General features: G+C 47.2%; 1 pseudogene; it reads left to right on the top strand.

The window, feature by feature from the left end:
* LOC124520461 (40S ribosomal protein S5-like) overlaps positions 1 to 658 on the top strand; it is a 55,044-nt pseudogene extending 54,386 nt beyond the window's left edge.
* Positions 659 to 15,241: the final 14,583 nt, after the last annotated feature.

Genomic DNA, 15,241 nt, shown 5'->3' with positions numbered 1-15,241 from the left:
GCTTACTTGTTAGTTCAAGGCATCTGCATGCAAGGTTGTTTCGTTTTCTTTTTTTTTCTTTTTTTTTTCCTGTTTGTATTCAGTGACTCCTAAAGGACACTATCAAGAATCTTTGGACAATGATCCCAGAATGTCGAACTGAAAACATTTCCCAAAGCCCCAAGACATATTTCAACACTCACCTCCAGATACCATTGTTGCATGGCTGCCCAAGATAAGGCTGGCCCTATTTGATAATTCAACTTCACTCCAGGGCAGAGGGAGTGAGGCAGAGCATCATAAACCCAGCCAATGGAATGTGTTAATAAAAGCCCTTGTTCTTCTTCCACCCTAAGGACAAGCTGCCGAGAAATGATACAGTAAATGTGGATAGACAGTCCCGGCTTTTAGAGAACAGTGAGTTGGAAAAGCTCATGCGTCCCTCGCCGTGGCTATAATTGCCATGGATGCCCAGAGAGCAGGGGGGTAGAGCTTCCACTGTTTTTGTTGCTCCCACGCTTCTTGCTGCGTTGCTGTTTTTGTTGTTGTCCCTTTAGTGTCCCTGTGCCCTTGGCGTGGTGTCCTTCAACCAGGTTGGAAGTCTCTCAATAATGGGGAGCCCAGTGCTCTCTATTCGCGGGTTGCATGCGTCAGGATGATCCAGATTATGCGGCAGTAACAAACACTCCCCAGATCCCAACAGGTGAAAACAACGAAAATATATTTCTTGTTCACATTAAATTCCCACCACGGATTAGCTGGAGATGGCTCTGGCTTGTTCTCCCTCCAGAGCCCAGGCTGTCAAAGGAGCCTTTTCTAAACCGTTGAGGATTACCGGTGGCAGAGGGAAAGGCGACGTGGCAATTTTGAACTGCTTCTACAGTGTTTTCCAAGAAGTGATACACTAACATTTCATTGGCCAGAGCAAGCCACACAGCCATTCCTGACCGCCAGGGGAGACAGAAGTGCAATCGTAGCTCATGCTCAGGAGGAAGAGAGCTACGACGCTTACAGCAGTCTGAGGGAACATCAGACACATACTCTCAAGGTACGGTTATATTAGAGGCTAACGAGTGGGAAAGTATATGACATGACACGTCAACACAAAAGCTGCAGATTTTATACCAAGGCTTGGTAGCTTGCACATTCCCATTCTTTTTGATCGAATGAGATTCTCTCCAGTCTCAACCACACTTAGCGGCGAGAATGCAAGCAAAGCAGTAAGGTTTCAGTTCATGGGTGATCTCTTCTGTCCTCTCAGCCCAGCCTCTTATCCCACCTCCATCAGGACCTAGGTTTCATCAAGTGTCCTCTGCCTTCTGTGTCTCTAGATACATCCCGTATGCGGGTTCACTCCTTCTCTCCATGTTTTTTTATTTGTGTGTGTGTGTGTGTGTGTGTGTGTGTGTGTGTGAGAGAGAGAGAGAGACAGAGAGAGAGAGAGAATGCACATAAGCAGGGGAGGGACAGAGGGGAGAAAGAATCCCAAGTAGGCTGTGTGCTATCAACACAAAGCCCGACATTGGGCTTGATCTCATGAACCATGAGGTCATAACCTGAGCTAAAATCAAGAGTTGGACATTTAACTGACTGAGTCACCTAGGCACCCCTCTTCTCTCCATCTTTTCACAACCAAGAATCTCAAGAGTGGTCAGTGTCCGCCCCCCTCCCCCCCCATCTAACCTCACCTTCATCAGATGTATAGGTTCTGCCCACACTCAAAGAGAAGGAGGCTCACAAGGGCAAGGGTCCCTGGGATCATCTTACAACCCTGTCCGCCCCTGCTAACAAAGAGCCAAAGATCAAGGAAGGCCAACTACAGGTGGGAACCATTTCTTACTTGCTTAACACTTCTAATCCTGTAGGCTAACGTCTGTCAAATGAAAAAATGGGTGAATCACAGAGGCCACTGGATCATCTTCTACATACCTGTCACTATGGCTAACTGGTACTACCATCATGGATGAATTGATTATCTGAAGCAGCCCCAAAGCCGAAGAGTGTCCTCAGAATAGTGTCTTTCTTTGTCCTCAGAATAGCGTCATGCATGGCCAACAAAAGCCGCCCCAGGTAAACCAGATGGCCCAGGTTCAAGTCTCCCCTTCTCCTTTTACTGTGTTGCCATTTTACTCATGCCTCAGCCAAGCTAAGCCTCCTTCTGTAAAGAGAACAATAATAGTGCCTCACAAGGTTTTCACAAGGATTAACCAACATATGTAAAGCACACACCTAGGCACACACCAAGTCTTCAGCCAGTGTCGATTATTGTTGTTGTCATTGCCTTCACCTGATCCTTTATGCCATGGACATCTTTCTCTCTACTTTCCCATTTCCCTCTCTCTAGTGTTCTCCTTTCAGAGAAGCAGCCAGAAGGCTGTTTCCTTTGCCAAAGTACTGAAAACACCCTTAACTGATAATGCCCTCCTCCCAAGAGGTGATAGGATTATCGTTCCCTCCCTGCCACCTCTCGCCTGGGCCTGGACAATGGCTAGAGGGCAGGAAGTTGAGAGTTTAAAACAAAGGGTCTGAGTATCCTTTTTTTTTTTTTCTCCCTCTGTTTGAATACAGTGATGTGGATGGAAGAGTCCTAAAGACAGGCTAAAGGTCTAGCAAAGCAAAACACAGATGGCTGATTAGAAATGGCTTTTCCATTAGCCATCTGCGTGACCTTGGGCACGTTGCATTTCACCACCGCAAACCTGTGTGCCCTCCTTGCAAAAAGAGTAGCTTGGCCCGGGAGATCTGATTTCCCTCGCTGACATTCTGACATTTCTGATCCGAGTACAGCACTGCAATCAGCCAGAGCCTCCCGTGCAGGAACCAAGGACACACAGTGCTGACGGCTGAAGCAGACTCAGCTCGTTCACTTGACCGGCCGGGGGCTGCCAGCAGAGGAATATGGAGCCTCCGGGAGATAAGGCTGAACATCAAGGGGCAGAAAGGCTGCAGAAATGGAAACTCACATCAATACTCTGTAGGTCTGTATATTACGTTGAATTTTATAAAGTGTTTCCAGGTTCGTTGTCAATGTGGATTTCAGAAACAATATCATGGGTAGGCAGGGCGGTTATTTTTCTCTACGTTTGTGAAAGGGCTGTTAGGTTCAGGCTCTGCCCCAAATGAGAAAGCAAGGTCTACAACCAGATATGGCATGGTAAACGAATTAAGACGATTTCAAGTCTACAGATTTATGTCTGTTGTCCTTCTGACCTTGGAACACGGTCATTAACAGATTCTCCGCTCTGAACTTTACACTCTCTTGACACATAAAAAAGGAGTAACAATGATAACGATGATTCAAATGTCAGAGAATGGTTTGCAGGGCCCACGGCGGATCACGTATATGACTTCACTTAATAAACCACGAAAGGTGTTTTTGGCTGGTTGTGTTGAGTTGTTCTGGCATCTGAGCTGAGGTACTACTCACTCACCCACGCATGATCACTGAGAAACAGGCAACATATTCTCCATAACCCTTGGGGCAGCTGCACGTTCCTGAGACTGTCTCTCCATCTAGGACTTTCTGGGTGTCACGGCACCTGCTTTGCACGCCCGTGTCACTCTTCGTCCCAAACCTGTGTCCATTTCTTAAAAGCTGTCACAACCTTCTACCTCACCAAGGACCCTTCTGGGATTACACTCTCCTAACTCAGCCACTGAGCCCTGCTCTGAGCTCAGAAATGGCTGGCCCCCTCCTCAGTCTGGCCAGTTGGGCACTACTTGTCCTTGGCGGGACATAGAGGCAGAAAGAACACAGAACTGGTGCAGCTAACTTGACATCCCAGCTCATGGATGACTCTGAAGAACTCCCAGAATCCACAGTTTGCTCATCTGCAAAGTTGAGAAAACAATCCCTGCCCTTCAACCCCACAGATTTCCCAACATCGAGAAAGGAGAGGTTGTAAAGTGATTGATTACCTCTGCAGAGCTGGAGAGATAGTTCTCACTCTCATTATTTCAAAATCCTCATTTTAATTCACCTGTTGTTAAAATCCTACCTAAAAATTCCCATGTGCAAATGATCTCTGACTCAGTGAACCTTCACGCTGCTTTTTAAAGACAAAGACAGAAGGATTTTCTCAGGGCCTAGTGAAAGCCAGGCGACGCGTTGGGTGAATCTGTGCGCGCTTACCCCATTTTATTCCCACCACAGCCCCCTGGGGAGCATGTCCCCGTCCCCTCACAGATGACAAGCCGCTCTCCTGGGTTTCTGGCCGGTGTGGCAGTATGTATAGTCATGCCTGTGACAGACGTAGAACTTCAGGTCTTGGCTCATCTGCAAGGAGGGAAGGGAGGTCGGACGTGTGAACTGTTATCAGCCAGGAGAAATGAATAGGCTGAAATGTGGGAACCGTGATGGAAAGCGGGGAGCTCACGTTTCAAACACGGCCTGAAAAAGAAGGCAGGGTGGGGGCGACCCCGGAGGGGCCAGGAGGCGGGCGAGGAGGGACGGGACACTGCTGCAGGATTCAGAAGAGGAGAGGGTTGCCATTGGGAGCAAACGCTCAGCAATGCTTACGGTTGTTTAATGCCTGTAACCCAAGGACGGGAAAGGGCCCGGTGAACTTGGCCAAACAGTTCTTTGTAAGTCACAGGGAGGCCATTTTCGGTGGTGTCCGGAGGGAAGGGGTGGGGACGCCTCCCTCTCTTGTGGCAGGGTGACAGGGCAGCGAGGAGGGTGCAGACAGCGAGCGCTGACAGCTCGGTGGGAAAGCAAAGGCAGAGGAGTGACGACGGGGGAGGGCGGACCGCAGCTCCAGGGAGGGGATTCGGGCCACGAAGGGGCCCATAAACTGGCCGAAACCAGAAGGATCAGCGATTCCCTCATTCAGCCAGGGCTCCTGCCATGCCATCTTCTGCGCTGCTCAGAGATCTCTGCAGGAATGTCGTCCCACCAGGCCCCGAGGCTGAAGAGATACACAGAGAAGCTCGAGCTCACTCACCGCTGGTGAGCAGCGGAAGAAAGCGCAGATGCCACATTCCCCATGACATGCGCACACAGCACGCGGGGCCACTCACGTAGCCCACATGCCCAGCACATCACACGCACAAAACGTACAACACAGGTCCTGCGCCTAACACCTCCCACACTTGGCAGAATATACACGCGTGGCACACGCGCGTGCTAACACAGCCTCCACACGGGCACACACACCACGCTGAAAACACAATAAGCACGTAGATGACACGCATCAAACGCACATCACACGCGCCACGCAAAGAACAGCGCACACGTCGCTTGCACAGCACGCGACGCGTACAAATGCTCGTCGCACCTACAAACGTGCGATACACATGCACAGGCACACAGCATGTGCTTTAGGCGCCCAGCACGGTCTGTATTCACACCTGCCACACGGACAGCGCACGCCTGTGAACGCACACACGCGCACCGCGGTCGAGTCGCCTAGCAACCTAAGGCTGTATACACCACAGGCCTGTGAATGGCATTGGGATGGGGGAAGGGAAGCAGGTGTGCCAGTCCTCAAAGGGCCACAAGATCAAATATTTAACCAAGTAGAGAGGAGAAGAAAAGGAAACCAAGGGAAAAGGCAGGGGCGCAAGGATGTGCCCTCCTCCACTCCGCGGATGCAAACCCCACGGCTCCTTTGCAAGCAGAAACTGTGATCCACTGACCGCGGCTGCCGATGTCCAGCCCCTGAGTCTGAGCAGGTGCCTCCGGGGAGGCTTTGAAGGACAGAACCTCCACCGTCACCCCTTTTTTCCTCCCTGCCTGGCGATGAATGAGTGGCCTCTTTCTTTGAAACTCACACACTTTGGGCCTCAGAGCGGCTCTTTGAAATGCTGATGGCAGAGAAAAGGCAGGGGAGACTGAGGGAGCTTAGTTCTGCTGGTGGGAAAGAGGAGCTCAGAGAATGGGCCGACCTGAGCTAGAAAGAGCAAGGTTTTCTCTCTCAACAGGCACCTTCATTTTGCGCTCAAGTGATCCCGCCATGAGCAGACTGAAAAAGTGTTTTTGTTTTTTCTAACTGATTCTTTTATGTAGGAAGAATCCCAGCCAAATGGGACTGTCTACTGTCTTTTCTGCCTCCGGTAAAAGTGAATGGGAGTAGGGAAGAAAGTTACCTTCCCTGGAAGGTTTTTCTTCTCTCCTATTTATCTCTAGGGTAGAAAATTCCAGAAAGTATCTCCAGGCTCTCAGCAGTGATATTCTGGTTCTACTTCTTCACTGCTCCCCAGGTCTCTTCTGACATTGCCAAGCTGCCTGCTGAGCTGTCATAAAATGTTCTGAAGCCTTGCAAAAGGAACAGGCAAAAAAAAAAAAAAAAAAAAAAAAAAATCTCTTAGCCTGCTTAAATTAGTCATTGTCTCTAGCAGGGGTATTCATTCCCTCTCACTTTTCTTGTCTGGCTTCTTTTTCTTCTTCTCCTTCTTTTATTTTTCCTCTCTGCAGTTATTCTGATGTGAGTTCAGTATATACATCTACCCCAGAAAGGCCCCAGATGCCAAGAAAGATCCCACCAACTCACCCTCTTATCACGCTCCTCCTGAGGTGGAGGCTTGCTGTTCTCTGGCAGGCTGCAGAACGCCTAGTCTCACACCCGTCTGTCTCCTGCTGGGTTTCTGCACAGCACAATAATAAGGTGTTCCAACTGACACAGAATAGAGTCACAATGCCCTCAGCCATCAACACCGGTGGGCGGACTCAGTGACCGTCTCAGGGTCTGCCCTGAGCTCAAAGAATGGGCCTAAAATCCATTCATTTTGTGAACACTCATTTATTGAGCAAGGCTTCCTCGAATTGCGGGCCCGGATGAGGCATACGGTCCAGGGGCAAATGGTGACAACACCTGTTTCACTCTCAAGGTCGTTTCTGCTTGCAGGTTCGTGTCCCAGCCATTCCACTGCAACGAGACTAAACCAGGCAGACGCCACGATGCAAAGAGCAGGGTCCTCGCCTTGGAGGAACTCAGCCTCCTGAAAGGCAGGCAAACAGACAGTTAAAATAAGACACGAGAGCTAGGACAAAGGAATGCACAGAGCCATGTGCCTGTGTCCCTGTGTCCAACACGGTATCTAGAACAGTGAGCTCTGAGACACCTCTTGTTGTTGCTGTTTTGTTTCAAGCAGTGACAGCGTTCTGTAGATAGCACGTTCCCCACAGTGATCTACTCTTTCTTCCTCTTCACATCTTCTTTCCTTGCTGCCTCCCCCTCTTCCAAGAGTCCGGAATCTCCTGGACACATATACTCAGGGAGATGGTCAAGGGAGTGGGTGATGATCAAAGGTAACGAACATACGTTCCCCTGTGTCCCTCCTCAACCCCTGCGGCAAAATCACAGAGACCGATGTTGCCCCCCGTCCCCCACACATTTTCTTTTTCTACTAGATACTGGATGTTTACGGGAAAGCTCTTTTGGCTGGGTCTAATCGGTTTCCTGCTGCGTCCCTGTGTGCCAAGGTCCAGCCCCTCCTGATGGCGCCAATTCAGAGCCCTTTCCCCACCATTTCTGCTCCTGTGGGTCTGTCTGTGCTAACATAAGCAGGTCTTGCTACCAAGTGCTCAGGACCAATCCTGCTGGTTTATCCCAACAAGGTCAACCTGGTGACCTAATGGTCCCCGTTACCCCCAGGGAAGGTTGATTGCTGCAGATATCACTGAGTATGGCCTCGCCCTTCGGTGGTCACTCTTGGGGCCCTTGCTGAGGTGAGGCGGCAGGTTCTCCCCCACCTCATCTTCTGCTCTTATTCTCTGAAGATCGTGATTTCACCCACCGTTTTCTTCTCAGAGTCTTTTTTTCCAGACTTCTCACATATGACTCCCACAAATGAATCACACAAGCTGGGAGTTTCCATGTGAGTAAAAATGCAGCTTCCATCCACAAATGTTCAGTGTTCCTGGGCTTATTGTGTATGTTTGATTTCTGTCAACGTTTTAATTAAAATGTCACCACAAATTTAAGAGAGAAAGAAAGGGCAAGGGAGAGGCCAGGACGACAGAGGTGTGCTAGGACGAATCAAGCTCCATAAGCAGTTTCTCCATTTCCTTGGCCTCCAAGTGCTCTGAATTTCTGACATTTCTGTATTTTTAGTAGCTTCCAGTCCTGAAGTTTATGGGTTGAAAAGCGTGAGGCATTGCCTTGCCAAGTGGCAAGGATATAAAAACAAGCGATAAACAGAAAAGTTAACTGAACAAGCGCATTGCGTCGAGATGAAAGCTGAGATGACAGGAGGGTCTCTGAGAACCCGGGGTACAGGGCCACGCCAAATGGGGACGGAAGCAGGAAAGAATGCAGAACATAATCATTGCTCTTCGCTCTTCTGTGCTGGTCCCCTGAGACATCTTGTCTCCTGCGATTGTGACTTCTTCTGGGGGAAGGCCGATGTTTGATTTTTCTGCTGCATTTGCCCACATTTCATAGCAAGGTACTTAGCACTCTGTGAGAGGAAATGGGATCATCTAGAAAGGTCCAAAACCGGCAGACTCCTGTCCCCAAATCTGCAGGTAAATCTCCATGTGACCTTGAAGAATCACTTACCTCCCATTTTCTTCAGCTGTAAAATAAGTATGGCCGGATAATCACCAAGCTGCAGACTGGCTTTAAAACTTTGTGAGTCCTTGGGGCGCCTGGGTGGCGCAGTCGGTTAAGCGTCCGACTTCAGCCAGGTCACGATCTCGCGGTCCGTGAGTTCGAGCCCCGCGTCAGGCTCTGGGCTGATGGCTCAGAGCCTGGAGCCTGTTTCCGATTCTGTGTCTCCCTCTCTCTCTGCCCCTCCCTCGTTCATGCTCTGTCTCTCTCTGTCCCAAAAATAAATAAACGTTGAAAAAAAAAAATTAAAAAAAAAAAAATTTAACCATAATCGTGACTGTTGGATCAAGTTAGGGGAGAAACGCTGGGGCTCAATGATGAGTATGTAGAAGTTGTTTCAAAGCGTGCACTTGGATCTCAGTTTCTCTCATGCAAATCAAGGACATTAGAATAGATGATAGTCTTCATTCTATTTCTCTCTAAAATGCAAGAAGTATCTGAATCAAATGCTGAGCCTTCATCCTCAAAGATCAAGCCCCAAATGGCTCTTCATCGGGGCTCAGTAGAAAGAGGAGGAATAGACCTTATCCACATACAATTCACTGGCCCGTTGATAAGAACCTGTATTTTCCATGGGTTCATTTTTATCTCAGCCATAAAATCTCAATCCTGTTTCAAACATGATATTTTCCCTTTCAATATAAGAAGCAATTTATTTTATTGTTACTTGAAACTAAAGAATCCAATAAACTGGTTTGGAGCCAAAGAAGACCATAATGACAAAATGATTGATCTTTTTATAACGCATCGCACCGCTATCCTCAAATTGGAGAAACGCAATATAGAAGATACTCATTTATACCACCGGCTGGTATTTATTTCTGTAATAGAATGCAACACTCCTTTGTATTTATTAAGGATCTGTCACCACTAGAAATACAAAGTAAAAGGGCTTCACTGTGAATTCTCAGGCACGGTCAACTATCGGTTGTTATGCCCCACTGACGTCAAAGATCCATATGGGAGCTTAAGGCAGAAATATCAGAAGTATTGCATAGTGTGAAAAATATAAGTGCTGCATCCAGGATCCATTGGTAGCAGTGGAAGGTAAGTAAACAGATGCTATTCAACACGACAAAGAAAAACATGTTTTCAACCACTGGAGCTGTTCAACAATGGAGCTGACAAAAGGGTATTAACACAAGAAGTCCTGCTCTGGGCTGGATGCATTGCCTACCACCTTCCTACACCCTCAGAGTACCCTCTGAGACACATCTTATTACTTCATCACACAAACGAAAAGGCAGAGGGGGTTCAAGAAAGGTAAACCATTGTCATTGGGCCATTGAGCGGTTACATGTTTGAACAAAGACTTGAAATGCATTTTGGCTGATTCCAAAGTCCACGTGTATCACTGTATCACAGTGCATGTTCATGAAGTATGTTCTCATACTAAATTTATGTTCTCATGACTTGTCTCATGGCCAAAGAAAGGCCAGCTGGTAACAACATATTGAATAGTGACTATTTGCTGAGTTCTTAATGTCTGTCATATTTTGTCAAGAATAGTCTTGGATGAAGTTGTACTTGAACTACATGAGGTCTTAGGGAACACATCCCTCCTCAGTACCCTATACTAACCCAATGGGGTAGATGTAACCGTTGAGAATTGTCACAAGGTTTTATGAATCCTGCGGGTGGAGAGCTTATCATGGAAGACTGCCTGACTTCCTAGTCCTTATACCAAAAGTTGTCCACTATTCCAAACCTCCACTGAGATTCAGTAAGATTCTGTGATTCTTAAACTCCTCCCTGCCACCTACACAGCCAATGAGAGGGAAACTTGTCTGATTTTTCCCACAAGTGCTCATGCATTTCTGGAATCTTTGCAGTGAGAGAGGACTCACCACTTCTCCAAAACTGCCTACTAAATTTTGAACAATGGTGACCCATTCCATCTTTGTACAGCTCTAACTCCCAGAAAATGTTTCCACAGACATCAATTGTCTCTTTTATAGCTTCCACGTTTTGGTTCTCTTTGTCATTTTGAGTCAAACAGAACAAATTCACACAAGCCTGTAATGTATCCCCTTGGTGTGTGACAGTGAAGATGGTGACAGTGTCACCAGGAGTCACAAGTCCACTCTTAGTTCTGCTTCTCACTTGTGCTTTGAGCACTTGATCGAGGTTGGGTTATTTCACCTCCCAAACCCTCCACTATACAGTTCACGCTCCCCTCTGAAAAATGAGTAACTTGTATGTGATGAGTTTCTAAAACTTCCTGCACCTTGGATTCTAAGTGATTTTCTGAGCCCTCAGAATAAACACTGATAGTTATTCTATGTCCTTCTCGAACTGGTCTCCCAGAATTTCACTGGGGGACTTTCCATGGGTGAAGGAGTTCAGTGCTGGTATATTTTTCCCGTATAACCCGAAGATCTTTCTAGAAATGCCTTCCCGTTTGGTTCTCACTATCTGACCTCAAGGATCTGAGACAATGAAATCTCCTCTCCTCCCACAAAGATACAGCATTTAGAAATGTGCTAAACCCTAAATACATATTATCACCATTACATCACCATTGCAATCAACTGTATCACATCACAGCCACCAGCCTGGGCCTGCAACTTTCACAAATAGTTCCAAATTCTTATCAGAGTCCCTTGCAAAGATTGATCCTTCCGTGAGCTTTACATTGAAAAATACTCTGCTTACTACCCAAAATGCAAAAATATGCATTTTAGATAATAATACTTAATTTCTGGATTGCTATTTGTATTAATCAATGGCCCATGTCACTGCTCCTTGGAAATTCTGATCTGCCCGAAGGATGTACACACCTGGAAACTGCTACAATTTCAACCACAAGCTGAGGCAACCATTCATTATGTGCAATCACCATTTTTTTACTTTGGCGTTGGCTCATGTCGGATTTCTGTAGCACTTTTTGATGCATTTAATGCTTAGCAAGCCTTCACGTGTTCCTTTGCAGATGGTCCAGGAACTGAGGACCCCAGATGGGGAGCTTCTGTGCAAAGCCCTCCATACCCCACTTTGAGTTCCAACCTTATACTAACTTTGTCTTATGAAGGCTTGGACTTAAACCACTAAAGCAAATCACAGGCGGGTGTGGAAGAGAGTGGGGAGGGGTCACTGGATGAGGCAAGAACTCGTCGTTGATAGAGACCAAGAAAGACAAAACGCTCAGTGTAATTTTTGCCCCATGGAGGGAATCACTCTTGGATACTAAATCAAGCAGACTGCACTTTTCCCGATTGCCCACAAAAGTCGAAAGTTGGTTTGATTCCCAAGAAACACCAATGTGGATGAGGCTCTGGTTTGCAAGGGGAACTGGTTTGTCCCTGTTCTGTACTGACTGACCTCTGGACATAGTTGCAGGAGCCTGATTCTCCTCATTCGAGACGTGACTCTGTGAGGGTCAGCCTGGTCTTCTCAGAAGCCAAACTCGGGTGCCGCACTGCCCAGAGAAACTTGCTCCTTAAAACTGTTGACTGCTTCTACTTGCCTTGCCATTCGTGGTTATTTGAAACAGAATTCAGCCTCCATTCACAACTGTGCTGATTTTCTTGAAATTTGCTTTTCTTCTGTGTGATGAAAGACATTATGATTTTTTTTCTTCCCATCAATTTTCTGACGGCTGGGATACGCCTGGGACTTGTTTTGGTAAATATGCCTCAGACGAATTGATAAGGAAGCATCCAATTTTTGATCGATGAGAAGTGGAGACTCGCACTTTGAATTTTACTAAATCTTCCTTTGGTGGATATCCAATAATTTAAGATAAGCACCACCTCCTTTTTCTGGTGAGAGATCTCTTTCCGTTTTTCCCTCTTCCCCCCAAATGGACTCATGGTCTAAAATGGGGTAATGGTTGTACTTCACTTTTCAGGTAACAAGAATCAGTCTGTGGAGTCAGGCCAACCCCAATCCTCCCACAGTAGGAAAGGAGTTCTTTCCTCTCAGGTGGTGAAGGCGGGAGACATTCTCAGAAACTTCTGGAAGTTGGGGGTCCAGCTTTACAGAGAAAGTTTGCAAGAGGAAAGATTGAAGCTAGATGAGAGAGAAGCAAAGGTAAGTGTAGAGGAGAAATCCCCATCATAGCCTTCAGTCATAACCGGGTCCTTCCCACTACAGAGGTCAATAAATGGCCCTATTCATTTCAACTAATTTAAGTTTGGGTTCTCTCTCTGGCTACTGAAGAGAGTCCTGAATAGCACGATTCTTGGACAAGAGATGTTTTTGATACAAAGCAAAGGGTATAACTGTTGCTGACAGAGGCTGCCCACAGTGGGTTAGAGAGGAATCCAGAAGTCTGAATTCCACTGCTTTTCTCTTTCTTGCTGTTGGAGCCTCATCAAGCCATTTAACCTCTCAGAACCACGTCTTCCTGGGCAGAAAAATATAAATAAGCACCACCCTGTATTTATTGCTCATGCCTTTTCATTTTCTGCATTTTCAATGATCTAACATCTCGGGGCCTTGCTGACTCTACAACGACCACCCTTCCCAGGGCCGGCCAGTTCCTAGAGACAGTAAAGGGCTTTCCTAGGAGCATGCTTTTGATATGCAGGCCAACCCATCCAGAATGTGTGCACCCAACTTCCTCTGCTCTCAAGACCTCACACGCTAGGCCACTATGTCCTGCTCTATTCACCCCAAGGCCAAGTGCCAGATGGCTAGGAATAGCTCCAATGTCCCAGAGTGCCCTGACATTACTCCAACTCCCCAATCCTAAATCAGCTTGCCTTGCCTGTTCCTTCGCAAGGAAACCACTGTAAAGTCTCCTGCACACCTTTTCCCCTCAGTCCCTCTGCTTCCTGACTAACCCTAATGCTGCCCTGCATGGGTCCCTGTGGTGTGATGTCCCCCTCTTCTTGGGAAACGTGAGTAACTACCTTTCCGATGGCAATCGTCTCCTGGCCCGTGAGCCTCATCCTAACTGAATAATAACAAAGCCTGTATTTAAAAACCCTACCTCCCAAGGTTTGTGAGATAAAGCTGCTCATGTGGCACTAGGCGAGATGGGCCTGCACGATTTGGCGGTTCAATCAATGCTAGAAAAGACTCATTTACCGATGTTAAGATCTGAGGGCATTTTGAGGGTGACTAAGGCTGCCACACGTTGGGCCAATGGTCGACACCCAAAGTCTTTCCTTGCAAACCTCCAGAGAAGCAGATTCTGGGAGAAGTGTGCATGATCATTTTTCATCTCACTCATTCTGCGGACATCCGTGAAGCACCTGTGACCTGCAAAAGTGGTGAGCAAATCAGGTATCATTTCTGCCCTCATGGAACTTAATCTTATAGATAAAAGATATTGAACAGGAACAAAGCTACAGCCATGATACACACTGTGGACATGAAATACATATTGTATATGACAAATGCAACTTCCTATCAGCCTACTTTTAGAGGGAAGGGGAATAAATAATTGCTTAAAATTAATTCTTCTACTTTAGATAGACCAATTTCCTATTTATCCTATATTTTCCTACTATTTCGATGATCATAATACTTATATAAATAATATCACAGTGACTGAAGTAATACTAACCTAGACATATTCTAAATGATAATGCCTTGGGCACCTGGGGTACTCAGTCAGTTAAGCAAGCAATTCTTGATTTTGGCTCAAGTCGTGATCTCACAGTTCATGGGATCGAGCCCCACATCAGGCCCCACGTACCGACACTGTGGAGCCTGCTTGGGATTCTCTCTCTCCCTCTCTCTCTCTCTCTCTCTGCCCTTCTCACATTCTCTCTCTCTCTCTCAAAATAAATAAACATTAGAAAAGTAATAAAGGATAATGCCTCAAATGTGTACAGTACCTTACAATTTACAACCTACCCACATATATTAATAACTACGCGTGTGGAATGTTCGTCTCCAAGGTGCTTCCTTCTGGCCCTCCCCTAAAAGCTTGGTGCTCAGATCAGAGAGAATCAACCCAGAGCTGGTTAGAGCCAAGGCTCTGAGTGCCTCTGACTCCAAATACAGAATGACTGGGGTTTGGGGGGGGGGGAGAGTTGCCCTGTTGCTGTTGTTGAATTAGTAGATGACAAACAGTGACATCCTGGTTTAGATGCTTCTGAAAATGAGTTCAGTGACGCCTACAGCCATGCAACATCCTCTTTCTCCCTCACCTGCTATGACCTTGGGGATGTTACACCCCACGCAGTCCAGAACCAGTTTTGCTCCAGGGAGGGGAACTGGTAAAATCCGGGTGCTGCAGCGGCTATCTTGTGAAAATCGGGGTCCTGGAAGGTGAGAACTTCTCACTTGCAAAATCAAATTCCTTTACAGATTAAGGACTCACGGTGACAATATGAAACTTCTGCTAGAAGCAGCATCTTTTGAACAGCCAGCCAGAGTGGGGGAACAGCCACTTTTGAAGAGCCGGAAGGGAAATTTCACCTGTGAGCCAACTCCTGACAGGCTGCTCGGTCTGAAAGCAGCACGGAATTGCACTGTCAACCTGCACAGAAGGAGCCCTGAATACTAGGAACCAAATGCCTGGGGCCCCCCTTGAGCTGCGTCCCTGGGGTTGATTCTGACTGCTTCCACCTTGAGTCCTAAGAGTGTATTTCCCCCTCGAAGAGGGAGGCTGGCCAACCAGCAGAGCAGGGCCCGAGGGATACAGCTGGAGGAAATGCCTGCAGTGGCTCAGAACGGGAAAGCCAGGACTTCGGAAAATCTTCATAACCGACACATTTTCAAACAGGGAAGCTTCACGCACATCGAGCTCAAGT

Source organism: Lynx rufus, unplaced genomic scaffold, assembly GCF_022079265.1.
Source record: "Lynx rufus isolate CCGP_SWC_20201006 ecotype Redwood Valley unplaced genomic scaffold, mLynRuf1.p SCAF_3, whole genome shotgun sequence".
NCBI lineage: Eukaryota > Metazoa > Chordata > Mammalia > Carnivora > Felidae > Lynx > Lynx rufus.
Note: the sequence above shows the minus strand (reverse complement) of the source record. Positions and strands in the feature narration are given on the sequence as shown.